We start from the raw sequence: 6,000 nt of genomic DNA, 5'->3' as shown, positions 1-6,000 counted from the left end.
AAGTCATCCTGGAAAACCTGTCCAAAACTTTAGAAGAGACTCCTAACCAAATTAAATAACAGCCCAGAAAGAACCCCAGTAGGGAAGCAGGTTTCTACAGGAAAAATATTTAGGTTTAAGACAACTTTAACATTAGAGTTAACATCTGGTGATACCTAGCAAAATTAAAGTGGAATAAAAGGAAAAAAAGCATCCAGAAGGGCCTCCAAAGGCCATGCACCAATCCAATTAGTGTAGATGCAAATAGTTATTACTGAGAGTTTAAGCATCTTAATTGCCGAGCCCAAGCTTTTTAATTCCTAACTTTCAGGGCCTTCACATGCAGATTATAGTAACACTGATGTTTCCAAACCAGCAGGCAGCTGGCTGAACACTAATCAGGTCTACTTGTCTGCTTCCAGGGCAATAAACATCAATGCCAGAGCTTCTACAGTGCTTCAGGCAGAAGAGGTACATGTGTATGAACACAGACACACACACCGCAGAATTAATTTGATTGGTTTGGATCTAGCTAGTCTGGAGTGGGGGCAAAGATGCTGGACATGAAGAATTTTTCTCACAATTCAGGCTTACACTATGGAAGTTTGTCATCACAAATGTGCACGTTCGGGGTCTGAAAAATTCATACTCATGGCTGTCACCATGAGCTCCCGTTTGTTATTCTTGGTTATTAGGCAAAGTGAGATGAGCACTGTTGGTATGAAGACCTTTCTTCTCAGGTTGTCCTGTTCCTATGCTAAGGCACTTCAGTTACCACAGCTCTACAAGATAGGGAAAATGCCAAGTTACAATAAACCTTTCCTTGAATTATCTGTATATATCAAGAAGATAGAATTAGGTAGACACCATTGCAAAGGCATCTGTGTGCATTTGTGTGAGTGTGGTGTGTACTTGGTTTTGTGCCTGTGTAACTTGTGTTCTTTAGTGCTCAGACACATCAAGCCTCTGGCTATGTATGGATGGCTTGGTATAGCTGGCTGTGGAGCACCTCCCCAGAGATAGAGAAGCCTAGCTGATGTGGGATGTGTAGAATCCGTCTATCCCACCAGCATATTTCTTTCCCTGTGTTAATGTACTTGATGGCAAGCTAGGAACATCAGGGTGGGTAGTTGAAGGCTGGTATCTGAATATTTCAAAAATGCAATGAGTTTTCACCTCCTACTGGTAGTCTTAGAGATATATTCTGAATACATTGAACAGGGAAAAATAAAGCTATGTGGTACTTTGCCAGCAGAAACATAGACTTCAAAAAATTACAGGATCAGGCAATAACTGGGACCCAGCTGCTGTGTGAGGATGCACAGCAATGAAAAACAGAGGTTTCTAAATGAGTGTTTAATGCACAACTTCAACACCTCACACTGCTGTGAACAGCAAATTTTCTGAGTTTTCATTTAATAAAAAGAAAAAAGTAAAAATAAGGAGAGAATAACCTATGTGGTGGCAGTTTTGCAACTGCTACGTGAAGTTACAGTACTGTAAAACACAAGGCTGAACAGCAGATGGCATATTTACGCCCAAGACGTGAGACTATTGTTGACGTGGTTTGTAATAGCAATGTTGATGTAAATGCATGTATGTTCAGTCTGTGTATAATTCTGATATTAATCCTCAAGGAAAGAAAACCATCTGTAAAATTTTCAGTTAGCATAATCAGAACTGAATTAAATACTATAAACTTACATATTATTCAAGATAAAGCTTCTCTCAAGTAGAGAGGACTATAGCTTTGTTTGTGTTTTATACTAGGCTTGTCTAATCCAATGTGTGCCTTTAATGTTATATTTCCTATCTTATTTTTAAGAAATTACTATGAATTGCACTCTCCTGTGTATAATCTTTTCTCCCAGTAGAATATCAAATAACCCAATTGAGGACAACACTAGCTTAAAGAGACACAGCTTAAGGTATCTCAGGCAAACATCAACATCTTTTGGGCTCTGAAGTTTGCAGGGTTTTTTTTCTCTAGTGGAGAGTTTTCCCTAAGGAATTCCCAAGGAATTTATTATTATGTGTATAAAAACTGCATTAAGAGTAACTGCATCCATCCTGTGTTTTTAATTATTATTACTTTAATGAAAAATATTTGAATAGTAAGCAAATCAACCAATCCTTATATTCAGTTAGACTCTGACTGAAGTTGATAGTCTGCAGTGGAACTTTGATACCCAGGTTTGGAGTAAAATACATACCCAGGTTTGAAGTAAAATACATACTTTTCTCCTCTGCCGCTTAGTATCAGTCTGGACCATGCTCTGAATGCTTTACTAAGCCAGGATCTGAAATAGTCCCATGACAAAGTCTGAGGGGTCTAGAAGGAGGATTTAGGATCTACCATTAGCCTTAGATGAAGTTTTGATGGTAATTTCAATGCTGATAGGATCAGGTCCTCAGATACAGAAGCACAACTGGCGCTACATCTTCTGTGACCATATGGAGAATTCATTGCACCTTTCCAAGGGTTCTGAACCAGAGTGAAACAGCTTTAGGAAAGGTAAGGCCATTAAGGTATTCTATTGCAGTTTTTCACACCACATATCCTATGCTATAAAAACTGAGTCAACATGAAAATTAAAATTATCTCTTCATTTTAGGGCTTACTTTGGTATTAATCTTTTTGTGCCTTGCCTTTTTCCTCCCAGCTGTTTTCCTTCCGATTTACTGCACATGGTTTTTATTGGAACATAGCTGTCCAGAAATCAATGATTTTGAAGGCATACATAACTGAACTCCACTAAATGGTCTTCTCTGTTCACACGAGGTTTGTTAAATAACAAAGAGCAGAAAGCAAATACTGAGCATTGATGTGGGTCTTCATCATTTATCATCTGCACATTATAGTGTTCTTGCAACTATGAAAGATAAAGCCTTGACAGGATATAAAATGAAGGCAGTATTCCTTTATGTATCTTTTTTATGTAAATTGCTGTACAAGCAGTTAATTCTCATAGCTCCCAGGAGGTAGACAGGTCATCTGAATATCCTTAACTCTTTGAATATAAAACTATAGCAAGATGTGGTTTTGGCATATGTACTATTCCCAGAATTTTATAACTTTGGAAGCATCCCTGCATGATTGGAGTTATTGGCAAGCTTCCCATTGATTTTAGGAGCTCCTGATAAAACCCACTGATTTTATGAATCAATTAGAAAATCCCCTTTTTGGACTACAAACAAAAAGAAAGTGATGCTTACCATGGAAAATTCAGAATCAGACTTCAAACACTCTGCACATGGATTTATTTGACGAATGATTCACTGTTGATATTGCTGGAGTTGTTAGCAAGTATATGTTCAAATCATCAGAATTGCAGTGTAACCAGAAATGCTTAGAACTTTGAAATTTCAGCTAGATAATGGAAAAGAAGTAATGAACTTACTGTCCCTTACTTGAACTTGCTGAATGAGTGCTATGATGCTATAGGAGCTTGACAGTACTCGGCTGGACAGAGGCACTAATCTGATGGGGCTAGTAAGGGTGTTGCTTGTTTCTTTCTTTGCAAGCTATTGCTGATGGCTGATTTGATATTAAATGCAGCAGCACCTAGTTGTTTTCAAGGTATAGGTCTCCTTTGTATCATCTTTTGTACTATCAGTAGCACAAAGTAATACAGTAAGCCCTTCCCTGAAGTGTAAAGTTTATTTAAAGAAATATTTAAAATTCCAAGCCTCTCATACAGGAATTGTGAGGAACTACAAACCTCTTGGTAAATATTCATGTTTAGGTTAAGCACATCCTTTCTACTGCAAATATACACTCTCCATGATATACTTAGGCCATTCTCAGTGCAGATTTCCATCAGGAAGCTCTTGGGGAGACTCAGCAGGATCACAGCATGGATTTGACTATATATTTAATTTTATGTGCAATTCTGCTATTACACACATGAAGGTCTTTAAAGTCCTTAGTCTGCACACTGAAATCCCTCACTGAAATTAAAGCTGGGAGGCTAGCCATAGGATTCTAAACCTTTTTGTTTAAATAAGAAATATAATGCTAATTAAGTTGTTGTTTTTTATAAAATACTTTATTAAGAATAATAAGAGTAAACAAGGTTACAAAAATACCAACTTTATTAACTAATGAAGAGGCAGTTAATTACAGAAGATTTTTAATACAAGTTATGACCACAGTGTTCCCTTTTCGTTAGGCATTCAGCCGGATGTGTTTAATGGAAGCATTATTTTTTCCCAATTAAATATAAAAAAATACTCCCTATCATACACTGAATTCCACAGGCAGCTCCCTGAAGTTAGATCCCAGGCAAGCAAACACCATACAAAATTGCCCAAGGGTTTAAAAAGGAACACTGTGAAATTTTAAGGTGAAAAGCCATGTTAGTTCCTGCCAGCAGCCCCAACATTCATAAAACAATAGTATACCAGTGCACGAGAGAGAGGAAGAAAATAATTGATAAGAAAACAAGGCCAAACAACCAATCCAATAGGTTTCATACAGATTCCATGGGGGTCAACTAGTTTGCAGCCTATCTTCCAGAAGGACAGCAATAAAGCCTCGACTCTTCCTGCAGTTGCTGTGGAGTTGAGAATCTGTGTGATTTTCAGTGTACAAGGATGTATAAACTTCAGTGCACGGCCATAGCAAAAAGCACTGAGCAACCTTGAGCCCCCCCTCTTTTGACAATCACATTCACTGATTTCAAGGGACATTTTGCCTGAGTAGGTTTTGACCCTCAGAGATATATACGGACCCTCGTCTGAAAAACTCTAACTCAAGTGAGTAGCTCTGTCAAGTACATTGGCATTACCTGCAGCAAGGGTTTGCAGAATGCCTCAGAGAATTTAAATTTTAAACTAAAGAAGATTTCAGCAGTAGCAGCAAAAATCTAGACTGGTACATTCCCAATGAGAGCTACAGTTTCTCTGAGGGTCATGAGGTTTATGAGAGAACAAGAGATAGGGAAAAAAGCTTTTCTAAGGGAAAATTGTTTTCATTAATGAAAGGAAGAAGCATCAGCCAGTTCCAATGCCCAAAGAAAATCAATAATTAAGTTGAACTAACTTCAGTAGCACAAAACCACCTCTTTGCCTTTAATTCAAAAATTTTATATCCAGTTTTTATACTTTTCAGAGACCAATAATTAGTTACAACAAAGAGAATGAAGATGAAATTCAATGGTATTTGAGAATGTTCTTAGATAAGAATTTAAGTTCTGTACCCTTTAATTCTAATATGAATAAAGCCACATCTACGAAGTAAAGTCCAACTCCTGCTGAAGTTAGTTAAGAGGGTTTCCAGCAACTTAGATGGGCACTAGACCAGGTTCCCTTGTTATTACAGTGAGAAAAATATTAGAACAGTGAAAAAATATCTATAGAGTGTCCTTTAAGAGAATCTTGTAGTTATAACAGTTGCCTGGTACGGTACCATTGGTACCAACAAGAAATATTCACAGGAATAAATGAAGTACAAATTCATTACCACATATCATTATTCTTCTCTTCCCTTGCTCTTCAGAGTCTCATGTGCCCTCCATACTGAGATAAGGAGAGCAAGAGCACCCGATAAGCAAGTGCATACAAACATGTTAAGTTCTGGAGCAACAACTCTGCACAATTTATTTTATGGAGGTGCTGCCCAGAACAAACAGGTAAAAATCCTTACACGTTGTCTAACAAAAAACAGTATTTTTATCATATATATATATGTGTATATATATATATAAAAATCACAGTCTTCTGCACAGCAGAAGCTTATAACTAAAATATTTTAAGATTCAATTTTTTTAGATAGACATAACAAAATGCCTGCAAATATAATACAGTGGGCACATAACAATTCTTAGAATACAAAGAGTGAACATGGAGTTATATATTTTATCCACATTCTGCTTGTGACTGGAGACAAAACTCTCTTGGAGTTTTTTAAAAGTTTCTCTTAAAAAGTTAATCCTTTCAGCAAGATATGGTCAGTATATACTTACTAAGAATATGCTCTTCACATACATGGCAATAATTAACTGTAAATTCAACAGGCTA

The sequence above is a fragment of the Psittacula echo genome (genome assembly GCF_963264785.1).
Source record: "Psittacula echo genome assembly, chromosome: 1".
NCBI lineage: Eukaryota > Metazoa > Chordata > Aves > Psittaciformes > Psittacidae > Psittacula > Psittacula echo.
This window is presented reverse-complemented; position numbering follows the sequence as displayed.